The sequence below is a fragment of the Argiope bruennichi genome, chromosome 10 (genome assembly GCF_947563725.1).
Source record: "Argiope bruennichi chromosome 10, qqArgBrue1.1, whole genome shotgun sequence".
NCBI lineage: Eukaryota > Metazoa > Arthropoda > Arachnida > Araneae > Araneidae > Argiope > Argiope bruennichi.
In genome coordinates, this window is record NC_079160.1 from 78406005 (window position 1) to 78419234 (window position 13230).

At 28.2% G+C, this 13230-nt stretch overlaps 1 long non-coding RNA gene across 2 annotated transcripts in view; it reads left to right on the forward strand.

Moving 5' to 3' along the window:
- LOC129988897 (uncharacterized) overlaps positions 1 to 13230 on the forward strand; it is a 185757-nt gene that overhangs the window by 73831 nt on the left and 98696 nt on the right. For both annotated transcript variants that reach the window (XR_008785698.1, XR_008785697.1), the window contains exon 3: positions 4402 to 6290. This is a non-coding gene — a long non-coding RNA (uncharacterized LOC129988897). The remainder of the gene's footprint in view (positions 1 to 4401; positions 6291 to 13230) is intronic.

Sequence of the window (13230 nt, forward strand, 5' to 3'; positions counted from 1 at the left end):
CAGTGGTACTTTCTACGGAGGGAAATAAAGAGCACAGAATGCATATTTGGATGCTCTTAACACACACGCCAAATAATTCGCCAAGCATAACACGACTGACCCAGTAAAAATACTAATTTCACGCCAAAAATAAATATTTCGTAACTATTGTACGCTAATGCCATGTAAGGCGTTCTTTGGCATGAGTATTAGAAAGTATGCGAGAAAGTTTACGAGGGACAACTCCTACTGGTTAATAATGATTTATTTTTTTTTATATTTATTATGATCCGTCCTCTAAAAATTTATGAGAGCAAATGTAATTGTTTGTTTATTTTTATTAAGGCTTTCTCAGTGGTACTTTCTACGGAGGGAAATAAAGAGCACAGAATGCATATTTGGATGCTCTTAACACACACGCCAAAAAATTCGCCAAGCATGACACGACCGACCCAGGAAAAATATTAATTTCACACCAAAAATTAATATTTCGTAACTATTGTACCCTAATGCCATGTAAAGAGTTCTTTGGTATGAGTATTAGAGAGTATGCGAGAAAGTTTACGAGGGACAACTCCCACTGGTTAATAATGATTTATTTATTTTTTATATTTATTATGATCCGTCCTCTAAAAATTTATGAGAGCAAATGTAATGATTAGTTTGTTTATTTTTATTAAGGTTTTCTCAGCGGAGCTTCCTGTGAAGGGAAATACCGAACATAGAATGCATATTTGCCGCTCTACAGTTACGAAACATTGTCATTGACTATTGAATTCTACCTACCAGAATGCGAGATTTTTAATAATGCATTCGAGAGGATATAAGGCATGGGGGAAGAAAATAATAATGTTCTTCCATTACAATATCATTTTTCTTAAAACTTTCGCTTAGCAATACCACACTTCAGAGGCGGATATTAATTTAAAAATCCCTTCTCTCCAATATAAGTTTTCTTTTCTCCTTTCTTACTCATATACGTATGTGTTCTCTCTCTCTCTCTCCACCTTTCTTCCCAACTCTTTCTTTTTATTATTATATTCTTCTTACTTTTAAGCAGGACCGTTGTTTAAAATGAAGGCAGGAAATATATTTTCGAAGGAAGCAAAATAATAATAATAAAAGAAAGTGAAACACTTCCAAAAAAGTAGCGTCCTAGAGATAACGTTTTATGGAAAAGAAATATATAATAAGAATTTTTTTTTGGCTGCAGCAGAGATGAGGACAGATTTCTGAATGCAAAATAAAAAAAAACGGAAGAAAGAACGTAAAGGAAGAACAAGTAAGGCAGGAGAAGAAGGGAAAAAAATGTCCGTAAAATAAACTATGGCAGATTATTTGACAAAAATACAGTTTCTTCGAAAAACTTTAATTTTAAAACGAAAGCGAACAGAACTTATCACGCAGCTTGGAAGAAATTTCCCATCGATTTTCTTTCAGAATCAACAGCCCCGGAAATTAGAATTTTCTCTTCGAACTTGGGTCAGGTTTTCGGTGCCTGCCCTAAAAAGTGTTCCACGCCTTTCTGCTCAAGTCACTGTTTCTCATTTCAGCTGGTTGTTTCCTGAGTGTTACTTAATCTCACTAAGTATGTCTGTTTGCCTGCTAAAATCGCGATTGCTTTTACAGGCAAGAAGTCACGTGAAGTGTCTGGCACCGTTAATATTCCATCCAGTATCATAACGGTGCAAGCTTATGCAACGGTGAAAAGATGCCCAGTAGATTTCATCAGTTAAAGAGCTTTTTGCCTGCTTCTTTAGATACTCACAAACTCCCCAGCTGAAAAACTAATCTATTCAAAGGGTGTCAAGAAAATACGTGGCGTTCAAAATAAAACAAGTTGATGCTCAAACAACGATGACTAAATTTGAATTAAGGCACTTGAACGAGCATGGCTTTTTGCTCCGACTCATCCTAAAACCAGTTTTGAAACTTTAAAGTTCAAAAAGAAGGTTTCTCTTCAGGAATGAAGTGATTAAACTTTAAATAGTGTTTAAAGCTGATTTGATGCATATTTTAATACATTTTTAATTTAAAGGTTTTCAGGTTTTATTGTATCATTTCCAATACACATTGCCACTAATGCAGTTTGAAAAAAACTACTTTGCCAAAAGTAGGCCCAGCTAATCAAAATTTGCAATTGAAATAGTAGAATTTTTTATTTAATTATTCTTTTTTAATTTATGAAAGAAGAATATTATTTCTATAAATTCAAAAAGTAGGTTTAGGTTTCTCTTCAAGAATGAAGTGATTAAACTTTAAACAATGTTTACAATTTATTTGATGCATATTTTAATACATTTTAAATTTAAAGGTTTTCTGGCTTTATTGTATCATTTTTAATACATATTGCCATTGATGCAGATTGAAAGAAACTATTTGTCAGAAACTATTTTGTGTGGCTAATCAAAATTCATAACGGAATTATAGATTTTTTTTATTGAATCAAAATTTCTCAGCATATGAAAAAAAAAAGAATAATACTTCAGAAAAGTATAAGAAGCTCAGAAGTTAAATTATATGAAGCAAATGCTTGTTATTGATTAATGCTCTACTATTTAATTTTCGTATTTTTTCAAAAGTTTTTTTATTTTATAAAAAAATTAAATATGAGCTATTTTTTTTAAGATTCTTACAAGATTTGTTGTTAAACTATGTATCTGTACAAATGGCGTTTTGAAAATATATAATCAAACAATGAGGATTTGATTAAAATTAAAAAGAAACTTAAAGGAATTTTGCTTTCCAACTCTTCCCCACCCACCCAAGAGCGTCTGAAATATGTCTTAAAACTTAAACTTAGAATGATTGACTTTTTATTTGTTTATAGAAAAATATATGCACATTTGAATAGCTGCATATAATTAAGAAAATTATTTTTAAAAGTATTTATTTTTTTCTGGTGATATTTTAACAATTAAAATGTGCCAATTGGCTACATTTTGAAATAAACAATATCTTAGTGACACAAATCACATTATAACAATTCTGCACTAAAAATAAAAATTCCTTTTTACCAATATATTTTTTACAATGCAAAAAATATTTTTTGACATCATTTTTAATGGTAAAATTATTTACACAGCAACCATTTTGGCATTTTTCTAAGTTTCCAGTTTAAATCTGATTCTAGTACCACTTTTGCCATATATTGGTGATAGCGTCTTTTCTGCAATTTGTTTACCAAAAGGTATTTTTAAAAAAAGGGATTTCCAAACACTCATTGTTACTCTTTGGAACAGTCACCTGGAGCTTATAAAATAGAAATAAAAAATGCAGCAAATGGCTACACGATGTACTGTAGGGTTAAAACGTTATGTCTAGAAATTGTATGGTTAAAATTTAATCAAAGTTTACAAGTTGATTTGATTCATATTTTAAAATTTAAATACTTAAAAGTTCCTAAAGATGTTTTTTGATCTTAAGCATGATATTTTTTAAATCATTGATTATTTAATGATGTGAATATTCTTTAGAAAAACTATCTATATTTCAGTTTATCAATTTTTGTTTCGAAAATATTTTCAAATAGTAGTAACAGTAATTTTTCTTGTTTATATTATTTTTTAAAATATTTAATTTATTTCGCGATGAAATTTCAGGGTAAATTTTAACCTCTGTCCAAAAAAAAAAAAACTGGTAAAAGACTTAATTTATTAAAATTACGTCAAGAAAAAATACGGTGTTTAAAAAAATGCTGCTGTTCATACATCAATGACTAAATTTGAGTTAAAGTGCTTGAAAGAACTATCTATTAATTTTATCTGTTCAAAACAGGTTTTGAAACTTCAAAATTGAGCAAACTGGCATTTTTAAATATGATGGAAAAAACTGATTAAATTTTATACGTCTTGTAATAAATAATTCAATAAAAATTGTGATATGTCTTTCTTTAAAAGTTTTCACGATATATTTTTTTTAATTTTGTAAAAGCTTTAAAAATTTTCTGATTATGATAAAATCTTTTTTTTTCTTTCTTTACCCAATATTTTAAAAAAATTAATTTAATTTCTTATAACCTTGAATTGATTTTAAAATGTTGACTTGCAGTTCTTTGAAGCAAAATAAAGATTCCTTCTGTTCTAAAAACTTGTCATACTTCTTGTTTGAAGAAAACCGTAAAATAGAAATTTGCTGAATAAAATATGCTTTCATTTTCAATAAATTTTTGAATATTTTATTGATAAGACAAATGTTTCGAATAAACAAATATTTTTTTCCTATTAACACGAATCAACGCATATTTCTGTCTAACCATTATTTTAATAACTTATTCGACAGTAACGACATGTAAAGTTCTGATGATTATTGAAACAATTGTTTAACACCTGGATAAGTTCAAGTATTCATTTAAACAATAATTTTAAATATCTTATTTACTCGCTTTCTTATATATTAACGACAATTTTTTTTTCTTTTTAGATTCATCAATTCAAGACACTGGCATAACAAAAGTACTCCAAGATACTACCTCAAGTTTAATTTACAAATCAAATTATTTCCTCTATACATAGCAGAAGAAGCTAAATGATTACGTTTTATGGTACTTAATCTGATGTATAGCAAATTGCAATAAGTACCAATCCAACTGAATTTGCAATAATATTACTCTATGGTGGATTTTTGCTGGTTACTAATGAAATAAAAACAATTAACTGATTAAACTGTTAGATGGAAATCAAACACAGTTTAATTATGTTGCTTTTTCCTCTTCACTGTTATCTGAAAAGGAAGAAAAATATTATTTTAGAAAATCAAACGATCTGAATTTAAAAAAAGATCTGAAAATTATTTTTGGAGAAGACATGTATATGAGTATGTTTAGAAAATATATTAAATTAGATAACTCATTCAAATCATGCAAAGAATTTTTATCGTCGTAAAAGAAGGACTGCCATAAACATCCGGAACTTTTTATTATTTATTTGATTTACGAATCTACTCTTTGTTTATTTGTTTTTTAATAAAAACTGAATTTTCAATCGTTCTTCTCTAAAATGAATTTTCTCATGTTACTAAAGAATTGAAAACAATGAATTAATTAAACTGTTAGATGGAAATCAAGTACAGTTTAATAATGTTGCAATTTTCTCTTCACTGTAATCTGAAAAGCAAGAAAAACAATATTTTAGAAAATAGACGATCTGAATTCTAAAAAAACATCTGAAAATTATATTTCATAGAAGACATATACATGAGTATATTGAGAGAATATATTAAATTAGATACTTCATTTAAATCACGCAAAGAATTTTTATCGTCATGAAAGAAACACTGCTATAAACATTTGAAACTCTTTATTTCTTTTATCTAACTTACGAGTAGTTAAATTAAGAGACGCATATATTTCTTCTAGATATAATCTAGAAAACAAAGCCAATGATTATGAGATAATTGTAATGATTTATTGTTGTTTTGTTGACTTTTCAGGTTCAATGAACATATTAACATGCTACTCTTGTTCTAACTGTCGATAACCAGCACAAATAAAGAATGTATTATTTTACTAGTTATGAAATAATTCATTTCATAATATATGATGCTATCAGAAATTCTATTTTCTACACGAAAAACAATTGCCCTTGGTGTCAAACATACATATTGTTTAATAACTCAGGAAACTGAGAAGAGATGCAAAAATGTGTGACAATCATAAATGGCCAGCTTTTCATGCCTATTATTCAATGAATTGGTTATAATATTCGCTGAAAAATAATATATGTTGAGAAAAACTTGATGGACATATATTCATGTTTGTATGATGTTATATCAAGTAACAAATGGAGCTTCAGCAAAATATTTATTTATATAAAGATGTTTGAATATGCAAAACTTGAAAACTCTTTCAGCAACCAAATTTTATGACAACGGTGAAAAGAAAGTTTTAGTAATAAACTCATATCACCATGAAGCAACAGCAACACTTCCAATAAATGTCATCATGTATGTAAGTTTTTATATGGAAACCTGTAAGTCTATCCCATCGGACAACATGCGCAATTAAATGTTTGATAGAATTGTACGGCATTTGAAGACTTCAAAATATATTCGACGAAATCAAAAGCGATTTATTATACGAAAATGGTGTTCCAAGTGCCTTGATACCGGAAATGCCTTAATAAAATTATCTTAACTCCAGGAGTGCCTTAATAGAACTTTCTAAATTCCAGAAAGACCATAAAAAACTTTTCACTGACTAAAAAGATTCTGTGGCTGCATATACAAAATAATTCAGAATTATTCTTCAGAGGAAGAAAGAATTGAAGAACAAAGTTTTTAACATGCCTAGTTGGAATGATGATTCAGTAAAGGTAAGTTGATTATTTTAATTTTATAAATTATTTTCTTCATTTTTAAAGAAAATAAATGAACGAATGTATACCCTTTAATAATTGAAAAGTGTAAGAAAGAATATAACTGTTGATAGTCAAAAATAAGCACTGATCCTACGTTGCACAGTGATGCATCTATTCAACACTAACAACCTTATGTGGCCAGCTGATTCGCCAGGAATATTGGTTTATTTTCAATTAAATCTGTATGTTTCAAGCATTAAATTTTGGGACGCAATAAGGCCGTGTTATTTTATTAGTCATTTATTTATTTTATTGTTTATATGAATCATTCTAATGGCATCAATTCCCCTGATATCAAGGTGTTATTAAAATATAATTGTTCAGTTTACCTTTCTAGCTCGCGTTATTTCACTTTCTTATTCCTTATGTAAATCATACAGATGTTAGACAGAATTATTTTTTTCTTAGCTTCTCAACTAAAGAAGAAAATAACCTGATTAAATATATGAAATTACAATGAAAACGATTTGAATTTCAATTCAACAAGAAAATATAATCTTAACAATTGCATAAAAAATAATTTTAAGAAATTTCCAAAACTCAGAAGAAAAAAATTGCTCTATTAAATTTCTATCATAAAAATATTTTAGTTTAAAAATTATGTGTAAATTATGTTTATAAAATAATATTTTCGGGAGTTATCAAGGAAAAATGCAAAAATATCACTCAATTTCTAATTAACTATTTTTAAATTACCGCACCTAGAGGTAGTTTTCCACTTTATATATGTACCAAATTTGTGGTCCCAGGTCTAATGGTCTGTTTTGTAGAGTATAAACATATACACTCATTCATTTTTGTTATCAGAAGAGATTAACAGTTTTGTCGTATAATTGGAAATGTAAGCATTTGATAAATAGTATCTGATTATTTAATTATCCCAACAAATCTTGAAGGCAGAAAGAGAATAAATAGCCTTAACATTTCAATCTTGTGATTGGCTTGTGCTATGATAACAAATGAGTTGAGGTGTAATTTTGTTTACGGTATATGTACAGAACTTAAAATGTATTGTGAATTATTTAGAAATGTTTCTTTGCATATATTTTTCGTTTGTATAAAAATATATGGCTATAATTTTTTTTAAGACATATTTGGAGAACATAAAATTTACAGTAAATTACTTAAAAATATTTCTTGGCATATATCTTTCGTTATATTTTTAAGTAATTTACTGTAAATTTTATGTTCTCCAAATATGTCTTAAACAATATATATATATATATATATATATATATATATATATATATATATATATATATATATATATATATATATATATGGCTTATGAAGCATATGGCTTATGTACGGTACTTGGGCATTTTTCTGATCATTAACCGGTTAAATGAATCATTTATTGTATTTTTTATAATTAAGCTCATAACTTATTTATATAATTTATAACTTGGGCATTTTTCCGACCAGGAACTGTTTAAATGAATTATTTATTGTATTTTTTATAACTATGTTCATAACTTATTTATATAATTTATATAAATAAGTTATTATTTATTTAATATTCTTCATATTTATTTGGGTAAAATTCCATGAAATATTAAAAATAATGATTGTAAAAAATATGTAATTCCGGGTAAGTGGGATGACACACAAACCAAAATATTATAGCTTGAAATTTGTAATAAATAATAAAAATATAACTTAAATATTTTGGTAATATATATTTCATTTCATTAATTTTTTTTTTCTAATTATGTATAAGAAATGATAACTTATTTATTGAAAGTTTATTTAGCAACATTATTGTAATACAATGAAGCTTTTAAGAAGTAATTTACAAATTGATTTCTTTTTGCATTAAATCTTATACATGGGCCACAATGAACTACAATATATATATATATATATATATATATATATATATATATATATATATATATATATATATATATATATATATATATATATATATATATATATATATATATATATATATATATATATATATATATATATATATATATATATATATATATATATATATATATATATATATTCAGAATTCTGATAGCCATTTATTAGAAAAAGAAAAAAAGAAAAAAGATTAAAGCATAGAATTACTTTTCAAAAATCTTTAATATTTTTGTCGAAGCCAATCTTTTTGGATAATGTGAACGCATTTAACATTATCTCTCGAATCGATATGAATATTTCTAAAAAAGAGGGGAAACGACCTCATAAAAAATTAAAGCATGAAATATTCCTCCATAAAAAAAATATACATCACAACCGACCAATACGCGTTATTTTGTCACTGCCGCCATCATCAATATCAGTGATTAGCATTTTACATTTCGCGTCTCGACTAATTTGCCATCTTATCGCTTAGTCGAAATAACTCTCCCCTGCATCATCAACTACATTTCCGACTTCGCAAAAAGAACAATAAAAAAACATTACTCGGGAAGCTATTTGTCACTGCAAAGACTGAGTGATGACCCGGACTGCGCATGACAAATAAATGCCAGATACAACGTATCATTGACAGGAAACATATGCCTTTTGCATTTCTCGGTGGGGGCGTGCTTGTAGCGCGCGATAAGTGTTGCCAAACCGGACTTTTATTCTCATTAAATTAAAAAAGGGAGGTAGCTAGCTGGAGCAATCAATCGATATCAATGTCTGCACAGGATCCAGTAACGATTGCTAAATTTTTTTGCAATTCTGAGTAGGAAATCTAATAAGTCCTCGGGAGAGAGAAAAAAAAAATTAGTTTATAAGCGAGATTATTTTTTTGCGAAAACAGGCGCTGCTGTTTTAAAGAAAAGATTGCTGAACAATGATTGGATGGCTCAGCTTTAATAAGAATGGATATGCCGTGTATTGTATTCAAAAGAGGCTGCAATTTGTTAAGTGAATCCTATATACATTCAGCTCATTTTCTACATTGTTGAATTTTGAAGTAATAAGAAATTTCAATCAGGTTTTTATAAAATGTAGGAATAAATTGTTTCTTATTATGCCTCTGCACGTCATTACAAAAGTGTTTTCTAATTTTCTCTTCATCTTGAAATGGAGAGAAAATAGAATTAAGTTTGCTCTATTTGCTATTTGGAAGTCAAAATCAATTCCAAGGATTGGATCTACTTTTTTGGGTGTAAATGACAATGATTGTGAGTTTAGATGGCGAAATTAAGATAATCATATAACTGTAAGAGTTGGAAAGAATATTTTTGTGACTGAACAAATTAAAGTGTTAATTTTTTCTTAATGCGAAAGATTTATATTTTTATTTATCCTATGAAATGTTAAAAATCGAATTTTTAATAATTTTAAGCTTAGCTTATTTATTTTCACATAATATAATGTCAGTCTTAAAATATTATTATTAACGAATCATTGAATGTTATATAAAAAGAAAACTTTTTCTTTTCAATAATAGCCATATTCTTACATTTTTTTTTATTCCAATAGATAGCTCAAATAATGCAAAAATAGTTATTTTTCATTGATTATTAATGCAATACGAAAAATAGTATATTTTAGATCTTGTACTTTCAAATGGCATAGAATTTAAATCTGTAAAAATCTGTGGCCACAATAGCGATTTAAATGTTTGAAAGAAAAACCTAACAAACATACTAATAATTATACAATGATATAAAAAAATTGAAAAAAATATGTGTAAGAACTGCCCATATTCAAAAATATTATAAAACTTAATAAATTTTTATGTACCAGATATACTGTTTTCATGTTTATAAGATAATATCATCAGTATTTAAATTTCTGAATACAATTGTAAGAAGTATTATCAATTTACGTTTTAATAATTCCTATTTTATCTAAGGAATATTAATTATTATTTTTGTTATTTGAAAATGATGGGAAATAATGCCACTTCCATATCGCTATCTTTATTTCTCTAACTAATTTAATCTTGCTTTAAGAAATCATGGTGAGTCTTTCAGGAAGCTGCGTAGTGGCTTGAAAAAAAATGGTCAAATGTAGAATAATTTCAATAACTAAAACTAAAACAAGAAAAGGATTATTTTAAAAATAGCAGTGTCAGAAAAGGAGCAGAAAATAGCAGTGTCAGTAAAATACACATAAAAGTCACAAGGAGGAATTTATTGTTAATTATTTTTCATTTTGAGATTAATAGAAGGAAATTTGAGACTTCAAAGAAGACTTCGAAAATTCATTCTATTTACAAAGAAAAAATGGCAGTGTCAGCACACATAAAAATCACCTGGATTATTTTATTATTTATTATTTTTAATTCCAAGATTCATAGAAGGAAATTTCAGAAGACTTCAAAAAATGCAATTGCGGGATTAAAACTGTTACGGAAGTTTTAATCAAGAATAACAAACGATTGCGAACCATTTGCCATTGCTTGCTGAAAAATATTTAAAAACTTCAGGAGAATACCCATTAACTGCCAAACTTGTATAAGCGCATCAGAAAAAACTTTTTTTAACATCCAAAAATCTTTCGGTGAATGGCTACTCCTGCTATACCGCCATTAACGATGTTTCCGTCAATCATTTTACCCATTACAGCTATTCCATCGTGGAAATTTATTCGAAGAATGCGTTCAACAGCAATTAATCTCTTATTTTTTTCAAAAACATGCAGAAAGAAATCTGCAAACATCAAGGGCAGAAGTTTCAGTACTTACAATAATAAAAAGCAACACAAAAAGCATCAGAGGCATCTAAAGCTGTAACACCTGGTGAAAACGATATCGTGAAGAGGAAGGGAGGAGGGGAGGCTGCAGAACCGAAGAGAGGATGGTATCATCGAAGAATCGTTTGGCAGAAACGAAGAGGTCACCGATTCTGGTGATGGAGATGGAATTTTAAAGCCCCCACCCCAACCCCAACAGAATGCCTAGCCAATCCATCCATAAACATATGTATATGAAGGCAAGGATGGATGCTAATTTTTTTTTCTTCTGTCGTTACAAGTCTTGCAAATTTATCCATTTTAACATGGCTCTCTCATAAAAGTTTAAAACCTCTTTTCTCTCAACGTTCCAGCATCTTATTAGCATATTGATACCACTTCAAGTCATTAGCAGTTGCTGCTAGAACTGTCTTTTGGGATTTTCAAGTCCCCCTTCCCCTCCATGTTGGTGTGTACCCCTTTCAAGCTTGTACCTCGTGTTTTACATAGCCGACTAATATAAATATACGCGTGTTACAGCCGAATACATCTTTTCCAAGGTATAATCAAATAATGTGGGGGGAGCAACAACGAGGAAGGGGTAAGGCAGAATGCAGAAAGAAAGAAAAAAATGCATCCTTAATTCGTGTTAGTTCCTTTAAAAGAGTGCATCTCTATATTTATTAGCGTGGAAGGCTGAACTAAAGCGGAGAGGGTTTTTTTCTTCTATATTTTTTTTTCTTCTTTAAACTTTTTTATTATTTATTTTATTTTATTTTACTTTTTAAGAGCTTTTTAGAGAAGTTGTATCCATCCAGGATTCTAACTAGGGAAAATTCAATTTTTTCGGGGGGTGTGAAGGGGAGGTAGATGGAACGCTACTTACTAAAGGAGCTGAAATAAGACGATAGCGAAAACTAAAGCAAAATATAAAAAATAAAATAAAATATTAAAACGTTCCTTGTATTTCTATCTACCTAACGCGCCACTTTTTTTTCTTCTTTTCTTACAGTTTTTATCTTTACCCATGAGAAAGAAAGGGGTGCAACAAAAAAGTTGAAGTAGTAGTAATGAAAAGAAGGCTCTTAAATTCTGGTGGTGTGTGGGAGAGAAACCGTTCTATTGTGAAACTTGAAATGTTCGAGAACGAGGGGCTTCTCTTAAGTAAGAGTTATTAGTCACGCTCGAACGAGGACAAAATGAGCAGGGGCTTTTCGGCAAAAATGCTAAAATGCAAATATCGAAGGGTCCATTGTGAATGGGTGTCGAGAAATATTATGTAAAACCCATCGCCGAATCTTATTGAACAGCGCTTTGCCATGTTTAGGAGGAGATGATTATAAGCTTTGATGGTAGAAATTTATTCATTTTCAGGATCTTTCCATCTGAATTATTTACAGTTTGGTTTTAACGACGACCAAAAAGAGCCAAGAAAAAATTTCGCTAAATTATAAAAATATGCTCAAATATACTCAAGTGCACTAAATCACATGCTATATAGTTTGACGTTTGAAATCTTCAAATTGGCAAAAAAATTTTATTGACGCTTTTTGGTCGCCGTTACAACCGACAAATACCTATTCTTTTCACAAAATAAATGAACTTCTGCATATAAATACTATATTATATTAGCAAATGATAAATTTTGATAAACTATATGAAATCAATATTTGTTTTTATTGATGATTCAATAAAGCTGACATAAAAATCTTTAAGAATGAATGAAAGTACTGCTGCATATAAATACTATATTACAATCGTAAATGATAAATTTAAATAAATTTTGGTTAACTATATGAAATTAATCATATTGAATCACATTTTTTTATGATTCAATAAAGCTGACCATAAGGATAGTTTTGAATGAATAAAAGAATTGCAACATATAAATGCCATATTACACTCGTAAATGATAAATTTAAATAAATTTTGATAAACTGCATGAAATGAATATTTCTTTATTGATGATTCAATAAACCTGACCATAAGAATCGTTTAGAAATAACATTCACTGAATATCAAAGATTTTATTTTTGTAAAAATTTAATGTAAGCATCTAAAATTAATTTTAGCTTATCGAATAATATTTTGAGATTACAAATATATAATATATAAATTTCTTTTTCTAAAGAAATATTGAGCTAAGAAATTTTGGCAGCAAATTTTACATTAATCTGCAACATTAAGATAAAACTCATTGCGACATCTCTACTTCTATTGAGTAGTGGCGTAATTGGACACTTTTTACCAATCCAGGCATTTCTAC